The sequence below is a fragment of the Armigeres subalbatus genome, chromosome 3, assembly GCF_024139115.2.
Source record: "Armigeres subalbatus isolate Guangzhou_Male chromosome 3, GZ_Asu_2, whole genome shotgun sequence".
Lineage (NCBI taxonomy): Eukaryota > Metazoa > Arthropoda > Insecta > Diptera > Culicidae > Armigeres > Armigeres subalbatus.
The window spans coordinates 274,773,068-274,787,057 of NC_085141.1; the positions used below are offsets into that span (position 1 = coordinate 274,773,068).

General features: G+C 39.5%; 1 long non-coding RNA gene across 1 annotated transcript; it reads left to right on the top strand.

Moving 5' to 3' along the window:
* The first annotated feature begins 12,598 nt into the window (after positions 1–12,598).
* LOC134219878 (uncharacterized) lies at positions 12,599–13,470 on the top strand. Its single transcript, XR_009981692.1, has 3 exons — positions 12,599–12,859; positions 12,919–13,064; positions 13,129–13,470. It is a non-coding gene; the product is annotated as an uncharacterized LOC134219878 (long non-coding RNA).
* The last annotated feature ends 520 nt before the right edge of the window (positions 13,471–13,990 follow it).

The following is a 13,990-nucleotide window of genomic DNA, read 5'->3' on the forward strand; positions in this document are numbered from 1 at the left end:
TGTCGCAAATTAAGCGATTACTTCGATTAATCGATTCATCGTTGTGATAATCGATTAATTTTTAATCGATTACTACCCAACGACTAATCGATTCAATAATCGATAAGAATCGAGAGTAATCGATTAGTTACTAATCGATTAATCGAGATTTTACGACATCTCTATTCATATCATATAACAGCTTTTCAGTGCCAATAAGCTCTATATATGTTTTTCGAATGCTTATTGGCAGTATAAGCCTCAAGCAGCAGAAGAAGCCGTATATCGGTATAAAACGCTTAGATATAAAGCTAATCAGCTCTGTTGATACACAAGCCGAATAAGAGAACCTTCATTACCAATTTAGAGCTATCATCCATGACGTTTGGGTGAAATCATAAACAATAACGCCCATAGTTTTATAAGCTGTCTCTTTCACTCGCATTTGAAACAGATAGTTTTGAAAATCAGCTATGTACAATAACAATGTTATTGATAATGTTTATCATTTACGTAGGAAATGCATGATTCTTGTTTCAGGAGCTGTGGATTTGTTTTATATTTAGCTTATATTAATCGCCACCTGAAAGGCTCGCTGAAGGGAACTTTCAAATAGTCTTTATTTGAAAAGTGTAGTGTGGTTCATTATATTCAATAGTAAATAAGTCGTACACGAATTGCACTTTTTTTGAACATTTCCCTCGCCATTGACATGGAAGCAGATAGAATCGTTGAGGCGAATTGAATCCTTATGTTGATTAACCCTTCCCAGCAATAGATCCACTCAGTTTGGAGGTGGATCAGATGGCACGGCGACCAACTAAAACTAAATCCATCGTCCAAGCACAAGTTCAAGACCGGATTTTAATAACAAAAAGATCCATCAAGTCCCACCCATCGGGAAGAAAAAGATAGAACGTATCAGAATGTAAATAAATATTTTTCGTTTCATTTTTTTTCGTTCAATTTCCAACTCGTCTAAATATTTTGACACTTACGCATAGGCATCGAAAATAGTAGGGGCAAGCACTATATTGGCCAAATAATTCGCCAAAAGCGGCTTTTGAGCAGCACTCAAGCTTAATTTAGATCTTATTAGCACTGTTACCTTATCTTTAAGGTGACTATAGAACTGAATTAAAGTCATTTTAAACGGCTTAGTGGTTACTTGGGAAAAACGATGCCTTGCAGAATAGAAAAGGGAAAGTCAGTTATAGTTAAAATTTTTCGGGGCAGCAGGAACTATGTTCAAGTGCCTGACAAACCGTCCTCTGGCACTGCAAGTTGTGGGGATTGGGTTTGAAAATGAGCTCAGTTCAATTCCTTAAAAACCTACAAGTAGGCTCTACTAAAGAGACCGTGTGCCGCTTAAAGTACGCTAGCCCAAGTCTTGGTGTAGGGTGGGACCTGACTCGATAGCCCGGACCTGACTCGGCGAGAGGTTGCAGGCCCAATAAGCCGCCTGTAAAACCAACCGATACGACCTGTGGTATACCACGCGTAACAAACCGACTTCAGCGTACATCGGCACCTCGAAAGAAAAGTATAATGCGTTTCGGGTTAGTTGACTAATCGGTCAGGTATCGATTATTATTAAATCTTTTCATATCTGTGTACGTCAAATCATTGGACTTCACGGCAGCAGATTTGTTGTAATGTCCATTCAACGCACACTATGTGTGATTTGTTCTATGCGGGGATTTCCCTCTGCGCGTTATTTCCGCGAAGCTATCCAAATTTTTCTTTTTCTCCGTAATACTACCACAGCGGCATTATCGCATGAATTTTAAATTTTGAAATTCCTCAAGCGAGAGAATTCCTAAAAGAACTACAACAATATTCCCAAACCAGTGTTGGGAAATGTACATTAAAACACTCTAATTATGCGAATACAGTGAACGTTCGCTAATTGGGGTTTTTCTAGTTGGGGCGCTTTTTAGTTGGGGGTTCGCTAATTGGGGCGAAACCCAATTAAAAAGCAGTCAAACGTCAGAATGTGATGTCAAAAACGCGTTGACGTTTTGTTTCCGTGTTTGGCGGGATCGATATTTTCTGGCGCGTAAAATTTTCCTTTGTTCAACGCAAAAAGTAAACAACATTGACGCTTGTCAAAACGCCCCAATTAGCGAACGGCATTCGCTAGTTGGGGTGAGGTCGTGCCCCAATTAGCGAACGATCACTGTATTTACATTTTATCCAGACAAATATAATGCACCAAACAAGCCGAAACAGTTTGCAAAAAAAATGTACACGACATCGTGACATTTTTTTGCCGATGAAGCAAACTGTTTGTTTGCTGCTACGTTAGAGTCGTGCCGGCGTGCGGTCAGCATCCCAACTAACATTTAATATCAATGTAAATGTTATTTCAACTCATCTATACGGCTTCAAGCTGAATATGTTTGCTATACATATGATCAAGAACTTATATTCAATAATTTTACCAGTAAATCTGGCGAAACTATTCGGCTGTTTTTGACGTGCTTGCACAACTACTTTACAGCATGTTGCACAAGTTTTTCTCAATCTTTATTAAACCATTTAGTAATATAATTCGCTTCAATGGCGCTTATTCAGATTTTTTAAATCTGTTAAATAAGTTTTATAGAGCCACTGAATTCAATTTGATTAATTATTATTTGAGAGGAGAGTAAATTTCGGAATTTATTTAATGTTTTTTTTTGTGAAAACTCAAATATCAATTTAGTTGCTACCTAGATTCGAACTCCTGATCTCCTGATTCAATGGCCGTTGCTCTGTCATCACCGTCACTTTGACATATGTAAATAACAAAGAAAATTATGGACGTGCTTCTTCGCATACCCTATAGGTTGTTTTACTAAGGCAATTTTCAGATTCATGCTGTATAAACGTTAGAAAGAGCCCTACATGCTGCTTTCAGCACATAAGCTTAAAGATTATGCTTTTAGCATTTTTTCAACCATTATTCAAACATCTGTCAGCATGTTTTGTGGGCTAACTTTTATGCATTATCAATCGCTGAAACTGTTTTTAGGCCAATATCGCTTCTAAATGGCTTGTTTTCTTACACTTTCTGCTAGCATTAATGACAGCGCTTTGTTAGTTGCTATAACAGCAGGTGAATACCTTTGTAGCTGCATTACAGAAATCAATAGCTCATACACAGCTCCGGCAACAAAAATCAAATGAAAACATTGCGGTTTTGACATTCCATACTGATAAGCTATTAAAAGAAGCAGTATAAGGTTTACTCATTGGCGTAACTACAGGGGGGGGCTAGGATCTGGCTAGCCCCCCCCTCCCCTAGAAAATTTGTTACTTTGTATAAGTATTGAACATATCTAGTCCTCTGATTATATACGGGGGTAAATGCAGAGAAAGGATTGTCTTCATTATCCAATCCCTCTCTTCAAAACATTACAACAAGTTGAATCTATTCGCTTAAGTTTTTGAACTTCGAGCAATTATGTTATAAGCCTTGCTCACGACAAAATCTGAACCCCCAAAACACGTTATAACTTATCATAGATCATTAATTAACGGCTACGTAGTCTCATATGATTAAAACAAGTTTTTATTCGTCCGACGTTTCGACACGTGTCGTCGAATAAAAAACATCGGACGAATAAAAACTTGTTTTAATCATATGAGACTGCGTAGCCGTTAATTAATGATCTATGATTAAACCCCACAGTCGTTTCCCAAAAATATGTTATAACTTATGAAATACCGAAGGAAATACCTCATCAACAAGTGAATTAAAAAATATATTATTAGTATTACAAGTGTTTTTCTTCTTGTTATTGGCATTACATCCCTACACTGGGAAAATGCCGCCTCGCAGTTTAGTGTTCATTAAGCACTTTCACAGGGCTGCAAAATGGTGCACTGCAAAAATCCCACACATTTTTATTGGCAAAAATCCATTAATTTAATTCATGATTCTAATTAGTGCACACATAACCACTCTCCACGCGAAGTACAAATATAATCTATAATCAAATAAAATGTATGTGTGGTCTCTAATATGCAATCATTGAATTTATGTGTGGGTACAAATTGCATATATTTGGGTCACTAAATTGCAAAAATTTATGTGCGCGACAAATATATTCAATATAAAGAATTTTCTCAGTGTGGGTTGACATCAAGGAAGCAGAGTCTATTATATAGAGTTGCGCAAAGAGGATCTTCTTACACTTATTCTGAATGATCTTCTTGTTATTCAGTTTACAACTTTCATTTTTGTTCAACCCTTAAAGTGACTTCACGGGAGTGTTCACTGCTAAAGCTTTTTAATTCGATAACCAAGTCACCCACAGAGTGCAAACACGTGATTTTCTTGTTGCTAATTTATTGGGGGGTGTATTGAAGTTTTTTAAAGCTGTTTCTAGAACAAATCTAATTCATTTCAATTCATGCGTTTTAATTCGCCATAATAATCATTAGGCGATAACAATACTTCCGCCTTACCAACAAGCATTTGTTTACTTTGCTCGATAGGTAGACGGTTTGACAGTTCAATAGGTAGATTTGGCTTCACTCTTTGCGTAACTCTATATATAATAGACTCTGCAAGGAAGGAGCGCCCAACAGAGCTCTGGTCCCCACAAGTCCCTATCTCACGCTTCCACGGGTCGTCCGATGACAAAAGACCGCCAGCTAAGGGTTATGTACTTAGCTGGTAGTGCAGCCTGGGCACTGTTGTCCTTCTGACATCAGCTAGAGTGAGAAGGTACGCCTCGAGCGTCTGTTCACCAGGAGGTGCGGCTCAAACAGCGTCTGCCTGGTACCCAGCGGCTGATTAACGAAATGCTGTATCGCGTCAGCTATACCTAAGGTGGCAGCCCCATCATCGCGATGTAGGTAACGCGACCCCGGTAAGGTAGCTTACTGAAGCCTCTCAAATACCACGAAAATGGAGATAGAAGAAAAGAGAACGTTATTTTTGGCAACCGACCCGGCAACGAAATAAGGACTATGATTGGAAACTCGGTACCTGGAATGTCAGGACCCTAAATGAACCTGAACGAGTGAGCCTTTTGGCTCGTGAACTGCAGAAGGTTGGAGTGAACGTGGCTGCTATTCAAGAAGTCCGATGGCCTAGATCTGGAGAACGTGAATTCCGAGCCGTGGACCCCACGACCAATACTGCATTCAAGTATAACATCTATCACAGCGGCGGTGAAAAAGCAGAGCATGGAGTTGGTTTCGTAGTGATGGGCAAGCAGATGAAGCGAGTGATGCGGTGGAAACCCATTAGCGAACGAATCTGTGTGTTGAGGATACGGGGCAAATTCTTCAATTACAGCCTAATCAACGTTTACGCACCGACAAACGATAAATCCGACGACGTGAAGGACACGTTTTATGAATGTCTTGATAAAGCCTATGGAGACTGGAGAGTGCCCAAAGCATGACGTGAAAATTGTTATCGGAGACGCTAACGCTCAGGTCGGTAGAGAGGACTTTTTCCGTCCCATAATCGGTAGGGAGAGCCTTCACTCCGCTACCAATGACAACGGCCTACGGCTAGTAAATTTTGCTGCTGCCAGAGGGATGGCCATCAGTAGCACCTACTTCGCACGAAAGAACATCCGAAAGCACACCTGGAGACACCCAAATGGTGAAACTTGCAACCAGATAGACCATGTTCTGGTGGATGGGCGCCATTTCTCGGATGTTATCGATGTGCGGACATTCAGAGGTCCGAACATTGACTCTGATCACTACCTCGTTGTCAGTAAAATTCGATCACGGTTGTCAACTGTATCGAACGAAAGATCACAGCGAACGATGCGTTACAATATCCAGCGATTGTCGGCGGAAGGAGTATCGGCTGAGTACCGCCAGAAGCTCGACGAACGGATAAGTGCAATCAACGTTAGCGACAACATCAACGATCTATGGAGTCAATCCATGGAGCGGTGAGCCCAACAGCACGAGAAGTGGTAGGCACTGCACAGAGGCGATCCAGGACGGGTTGGTTCGATGTGGAGTGTCTGAGAGTGACTGACGAGAAGAACGTTGTCAGAAGCCGGATGTTAGTTTCGGGTACCCGAACGAATAGAGATTGGTACAAGGAAGCAAGAGAAGCTGAAAAACGAACCCACCGCAGGAAAAAAGAAGAGTACGAAGAACAAGTGATTAGCGCAGGAAAAAATGGAGCAGAATGATATGCGGAGGTTTTATGAGACTATCAATGGCGTGCGCAGAAAGACAGCGCCATCTCCCCTCATGTGCAACGACCAAGAAGGGAATTTGCTGACAGATAAAACTGAAGTGGCTGCCAGGTGGAAGCAACACTTCGAGACTTTGTTGAATGGAGGAAGTGACGGTGCATCGGTGAACAGAATAAATATTAGCGACGATGGACAAGCTGTGGAGTCACCTACACTAGATGAGCTGTCAAAGAGCTGAAAAACAATAAGGCTGCGGGGAAGGATCAGCTCCCGGCTGAACTTCTCAAACATGGCAGTGAGCAGCTTTATGAAGTTCTGCACCATATTATGTCGAAAATATGGGAAGACGAGGAAATGCCTGCTAGCTGGTTGGACGGCCTCATTTGCCCTCTGTTTAAGAAAGGGCACAGACTGGAGTGCGCCAATTACCGAGGAATAACCCTCCTTAATTCGGCGTACAAAATTATGTCCCGTATTCTGTTCAACAGATTGAGACCGCTTGAAGAGTCCTTCGTCGGCGAATACCAAGCAGGTTTTCGTGAGGGCCGATCAACGACGGATCAAATGTTTACCCTGAGACAAATCCTTGATAAATTCCGGGAGTACAACTTGCAGACACATCATCTGTTTATTGATTTCAAGGCGGCGTACGATTCAGTGAAACGGAATGAATTATGGCAAATTATGCTTGAACATGGCTTTCCGGCGAAACTGATACGGCTGATTCGTATAACGTTGGACGGATCGAAATCAAGTGTAAGGGTTGCGGATGAAATATCGACGTCATTTGTTACCTTAGATGGATTAAAGCAGGGTGATGCACTCTCGAACCTACTGTTCAATATAGCGCTCGAGGGAGCGATTAGGAGAGCTGGTGTGCAAAGAAGCGGTACCATTATCACAAAATCGCATATGCTCCTGGGATTTGCGGACGATATCGATATTATCGGAATTGATCGCCGCGCCGTGGAAGAGGCTTTTGCGACTTTTAAGAGGGAGACAGCGAGGATTGGACTCGCGATCAATACCAGCAAAACGAAGTACATGGTCGCTGGCAATCAACGTGGGTTCATTAGTGGTGGTGGTAGCGAAATAGTGCTGGATGGTGAAAAATTTGAAGTGGTAGAAGAATTTGTGTATCTTGGAACATTAGTGACGTGCGATAATGATGTTACCCGCGAGGTGAAAAGGCGTATTGCAGCTGCAAATAGGGCTTATTACGGACTTCGTAACCAGCTTAAGTCCCGTAGTCTGCAAACGAAAACAAAACTCGCACTGTATACTACTCTGATTCTTCCGGTGGCTTTATACGGCCATGAGACATGGACGTTAAAGGAGGCTGATCGGAGAGCTTCCAGAGTGTTTGAGCGTAAGGTGCTGCGGACAATACTCGGCGGTAAACAGGAGAACGGTATCTGGCGGCGTCGCATGAATCACGAATTGTACCAGGTGTATAAAGGGCTGGATATTATTAAGCTTATGCAACACGGCAGACTACGGTGGGCTGGTCACGTTGTTCGTATGCCGGAAGAACGACAAGCGAAGATAATATTTAGTAGAGAACCTGGAAGAGGCCGCAGGCTTCGTGGAAGGCCGCGTACACGATGGCTTTTTGCAGTTGAAGAGGACCTGAGGGCGCTCAATGTTCAGGGCGACTGGAAGCGATTGGCCCAGGATCGAGTCCAGTGGAGAAGGATACTCCATTCGGCGTAGGTTCATCGAAGAGCTGTAGCCCATCAAGTATCAAGTATCAAGTAAGTAACTTGAAAGGAAATATTGATATTGGGGTTTGAGTGGTTCGGAAAAGGAAGAGCCGACCCGAAGGGGTAATGATTCTTTTGGGAAAGGGGAATTTAATTCAAAGCCCAGTTGAAAGAAAGAGAAAAATATTGATTGATTGATTTTTGTATACTTAAAATCAAAGAGTAATACAAGCGGTAGCTGTTAATAGCTCAGCGGTATGGTGCGCTGTTTTACAAAGAACCCATGCTGGGTTCGAATACTGATTTTTAAGTGAAGGTTTTCACAACTCCGTTGGTTTAGTAGTATCATGCATTATGAAACATTTTGGGACTTGTTGAACATTACTCTGTGAGACAGCAATGTTCAAGTTTAGGTGTAAAGAAAGGGGCAGGACTTAGAGATACTCATTTTATACAAAAAAATATATGAATTAATACTTTAGTAAATTGAAGTAGCTACTTGAATGTGTGCTCGAAATAAGAGAGTTCAAGAGAGTAGAAAGAGAACAGATTTTTTCCAAGAGAATTTCAAAGGGGACATCCAAAACAAGGGGCAAAGATTCGTAAAGTATGGAAGTCCAATATTAAGGCTGAATTAGCTAATCTATGACAAGAAATTAAATAACTATTGTAAAAATTTGGAATAAGAAGGAAATTGTTTCGGAATTTATGGATTTTTCAAATAAGCTGATCAAGCATTTCGTGCAAAAGAACTTTAGGGAGCATCCATAAAGAATGCAAAGTCGAGTAATGAATGGGAGCCAAAAAAATTGAGGATATTTACGAAGTTGAAATTAAAACCACATAGTCTGAACAGATAAATGTGGGATGAGGAAAATGGTTACGTTATTTAAGGATTCTTGGACCTTTCGTGGGGTCCAAAGTCCAGTCTGATGCAATTCATGAAATCATTATGAAATTCAGAACTCGGATTGACTATAAATACCGTGCGCTTTTCCAAGCTCGGGGTCAGTCCCAAATATTCAGCAGCACCTTTATTGGAATTCGGCGCTTTCTAGGTTTCCCTAGCCGGCCTACCGAACACTCCAATTGAATCAGGGTTGTCCCTTAGACACCTCGACACTCGTGACTAGTGCACGAATCGAGATCTAAGTTTAAATTAATTAACTTTGTGAAAAAAACATAAGTGAACAGTTAAAAAGTCCGTCGCGGTAAAATCGAAAATCGGTGTTAGAGTCTCAGAATAAGTATCAGAATAAGTATCGATAAAAGTGTTAGTATCTCTGGGAAAGACATTTTCATACGGGAAATAGTGCAAAGTTTGTAAAAAGGAAAATATTCGAGTTTATAATTATACGAAAAGTGTTAATTGTAATAATTGTAATAAATAAGTGCTAAAATGTAAAAGAAGTTTATAATTGTACAAACAAGTGATACATAAATAATAAAGTTTTATTCTAACCGTAGTTGAGTGTTTGAACTAGAAAAACCGAAACACCAGTGACGCGCCTTCGGCATAGAACGCTTAACACATCGTGGAAAGGTGATTATTAACATTTGAGCGTGAACAATACAGCGTAAAAAAGAAGTTTCGCTTCACATGTCTAGTCATTATACACACACTTTTTGGAACAAAGCGTTGACCGATTTGCTTGCAACCAGGGACGGGAACGGTTGACATTTCTTTTTATCATTCAATCTGCCACGAAGTAAAAGAAAAACAAAAACACGGCAGCCGCAGCAGCAGCCACGACCAAGCAGACGACAGTCAGCACATGATTTTATTATTTTCTCTCCCCACAATTAATGTTTCTGTACGCTCATTTCACGACGTATGACCGTTTTTTTGTGGTAAATGATTATTTCTTTACTCCTTGCTCATTTTAGAGACTAGAACTAATGAATTAGTACCAACGGCTAGCATTCTTTCTAGGCTTTGCGCCACAGGCAATTAAACTCGATTCTGTTTTGTTTGCGCTGCGCACGAACCGAAACAAAAAATCTGCTGACTGTACCGACGGCTCGACTCTCACGCAGCAGCAGGCAGGAAAATACAAACAGTTTGCCTCATCGGTAAAAAAAATGTCACAATGAGGCGTACATTTTTTTGGAAAACTGTTTCGGTTTGTGCGGTGCGTGAAATTTGACCGGATAAAATGTAAACATTCGCATAATCACAGTGTTTTACTGTACATTTCCCGACACTGCTTGCAACAAGTTGCATTCGACGGGGCCCATTGTTTCCTATGGAAAATTGGTCAGATCGGACTATGGGATCAAAATTTATGGCCAAAATACTATTTTTTGAAATGAACGAGAAAGGCACTATTGCCGCTAGGGTGATTAATCAGGATTTTTTTGACTGTGATGCATACCAATAAAACGTAAATCAATGAAAAATTAAAACCCATTTACCTAAAGTGCTATTTAGACCTTTCTTATGTGATTTTTTTTAACATCCTCCTTAATGCACCGAGGGAGGCATCATCACTGCTAGGTGAATTGATTTGAGTTTTTTTTAGCGTCTCCTGGCTTTTAGAATGAATAAACTATTCCTTGTCTTTAAATCTGGGTGGTTTTATTCATGCTTCTTTATTTTTAGCTAAGTTTTCAAGGGTGCCCAATTGCCCACAACCGAACCACAAAATGAAAATGTCCAAAAATGTCAAATTGGCTAAATTGTCAATATTTTTTTCTAAATCGATGAAATATTAATTTCTTTGCTAGTAGTAAGTTTATAAGTTTAGCTTTCGATTGCTATGCAAATGTCGACATAAGATCAACCAGGGCCAAAGTTATGGACCAAACACAAAAGGGTGCCCACAACCGAACCTCCTCCCCTATACATAACCATAGAAAAGTATAATGATATTTTTCTGTTGTTTTTAGACAAAAACTCTTTATTATTTATCATTTTGTCTTGCGTGAACGGAATTAGGCGCTGATTGGAATAAGGGCACAGCACGGTACCTACAATTGGAATGAAGCAGATTAATAATTAATTAATGCTAAAATTGTCGTGGGAAAACGAGCCCTTATACTAAGGACACACCTGTGGTACTTGTACCATGGTACAAGAGAACAAGAAAATTATTCCAAGACTATCTTCAATAAAGACAATAATTGGTATGGTATTCATTTCAAGATTCTTGTACCATGGTACTTGTACCACCAGTGTGTCATTAGTATTAGATCTACCATTGCTGCGATGTCCTGCGGATTCCAGTCCAGCGCTTGCTGACAGATTTCGACTTCACTTCATTTACTTCTCGAAATTCTATTGATATCGGGAAGAGATTACCTGGTAAAAAAAATTCTAGGCATCTTCTGGCTGGTTTTAGTGGGGGAATTTCCCATATAATTTTCAGAAAAAAAAATTCCGGTTGGGATTCTTGGACGAAATTCTGAAGTTTTGGCAGAAATTTCTAGGAGAATTCATGAAAAAAAAAGTTCAGGCGGGTGTCGTGGCCGAGCGAATGTCAAGAAATCGTCGAATATTTTTTTTTCTTCGTATCGTTCTGTCAATCGAGCTTATATTCGTGTTCTAATGGGCGCCGATTGCTTAGATTTAGCAATTCAAATCACATTCAAATAACTCATGCTTTCATTTCATATCTTCGATTATTATTTTAACACAATCTGCTACTACCACAGCGGCATTATCGCATGAATTTTAAATTTTGAAATTCCTCAAGTGAGAGAATTCCTAAAAGAACTACAACAATATTCCCGAACCAGTGTTGGGAAATGTACATTAAAACACTCTAATTATGCGAATATTTACATTTTATCCAGACAAATATAATGCACCAAACAAGCCGAAACAGTTTGCAAAAAAATGTACACGACATCGTGACATTTTTTTTGCCGATGAAGCAAACTGTTTGTTTGCTGCTACGTTAGAGTCGTGCCGGCGTGCGGTCAAATCCCAACTAACATTTAATATCAATGTAAATGTTATTTTAACTCATCTATACGGCTTCAAGCTGAATATGTTTGCTACACAGAGAAAAAAAAGTTGGGATTCCAACATTTTCTAATTTCATTTTAAAAGTAGGGAAAATTTGGTATTTTTACCTTTTTAATCAAATACAAAATTGGTTTATTTGACAGTTTTTTCCTAAAATAAAATTGTGATTTTCACAGTGTAAACTCTCAGAGCAAAAATTGTAAAATAATCAAACAAACTTTAACATTGCACATTTTTGGCAACACTGACATGAATAAATAATGAAACTGGCAGCTCATGACTATCTGTCAGTGCGGCAGTTAAGTTACAAAAAAGTATTGCGAGAAAAGAGAAAAATTCTAATTTTGCGGAGCAAAGAAGAAGAAGCAGACTGAGTGTCGGAAACTTCAATATGGCATGCACTGTACGAAAAGTGTTGATATTTGTTGATATCAAGAAGATTCGAGAAATCTAAAATGTTTCAAAATCACATAAATGTATGACAAAATACTTTTAAAGTGCCATAAAACTTGTTTAAAAAATATAGCGGCATATAACACTCGTTCAAAGTTACATTTCGATTTTAATAATCAACATTCACATCGAAAAAAATAAATCAATAATTTTTACCGTGCAACAAGTGATATGACGTTTGCGGAACAGCTTTCCGACAGTCGACCGTCGGACCCCGGTTCGAATTTTTCAATCTTCTCGCAATAACAACGGACGGTAATGAGCTACCGTCCATGGACATGGTGGCTATTGTCAAACCCCTTGTGACGCCTATAACAAACCCCTACACTGAAAAAAATTATGTAGTAACATTAACTATTCTCACGCGTTTTACTTTACTATGACCATGTGCCACAACGCAATAGTAAAACTAACTGCGATTCCATTCAAACCCACTGAATCATATAGGGTAGTTTACTGCAAACGTACTAGAACATCCATAGTAAAGCAAACCACACCATTCAGTTCCCGCTGGCATCACCGCAAGTTGTGATTTTTTGTTTTTAAGAAGGTGACCGCTCCACGCTATACGTTTAATAAACTGAAAACAAGTAAGTTACTCTTCCTTCAGTAATCATTAAAATAAATAATGAAAATTATTTCTATATAGGCCCGACATCATGTTGACTCCGTATAAGAATTCTTCATCACTGAGGAGGGAATTGACGGATATTCCCAATCAAAGGGCTCCCACGGGTTCTGTTTCAGATAATAGATATAGGATCCGGCTGAAGCAGTCATAAATTAATGATGTTGGTATGTATTTCAGAAACACGTTATTTCGCAGTGAAACTGTATCGATTATTCATTTATATTTCAGAGCTGAATAACCATCCTAATCACCATACGAAAATGTCTGTACATTTGAAATCACATTTTTCTTTATTGCAACCCTCGGAGAAAAAATGCCACATGGAAAAATGGATGCTTGGCGAGGAGTTTCCACGAATATCCGCGATTTTTTCTTGCATCAACAGTTATCATCTGGTAGCATTAACTTTATTATTATTATTTGTTATGTGCGTGTTGCCTATTTCTGAATAAAGATTGTTGATCCTCTATTTCTTCTGAAACACTGCTCAAAAATCAGAAAAATGAATGAACGATTGAATAACAATCTTTTCTAACGTGCATAGTAGTATGAAATCGCATCCATGGTAAATTTTACTTTGTTTATGTGACGTGTTTTGTAGTACCCATGACGTAAACATATTAGATTCTACTACTTCCCAATTTCGAAAACGACATAGTAAATTCAACTGCTGTTGCAGTAGTTTCAAACACACTTTGCGTTCTGCAGAAATCAAGTGGTAAAATGTTTTTGACATTACCCTTGATATAGTAAGCGTTACCATGTCGCTTCTTTCAGTGTATAGGACGCCAGGGGGGTGGTTATAACTTATGAAATACCGAAGGAAATATCTCATCAACAAGTGAATTAAAAATATATATTATTTATTAGTATTACAAGTCTTCTTGTTATTGGCATTACATCCCAAAAAGCCGCCTCGCAGCTTAGTGTTCATTAAGCACTTTCACAGTTATTAACCGCGAGGTTTCTAAGGCAGGTTACCATTTTTGCATTCGTATATCATGAGGCTAGCACGATGATACTTTTATGCCCAGGGAAGCCGAGACAATTTCCAATCCGAAAATTGCCTAGACCGGCACCAGGAATCGAA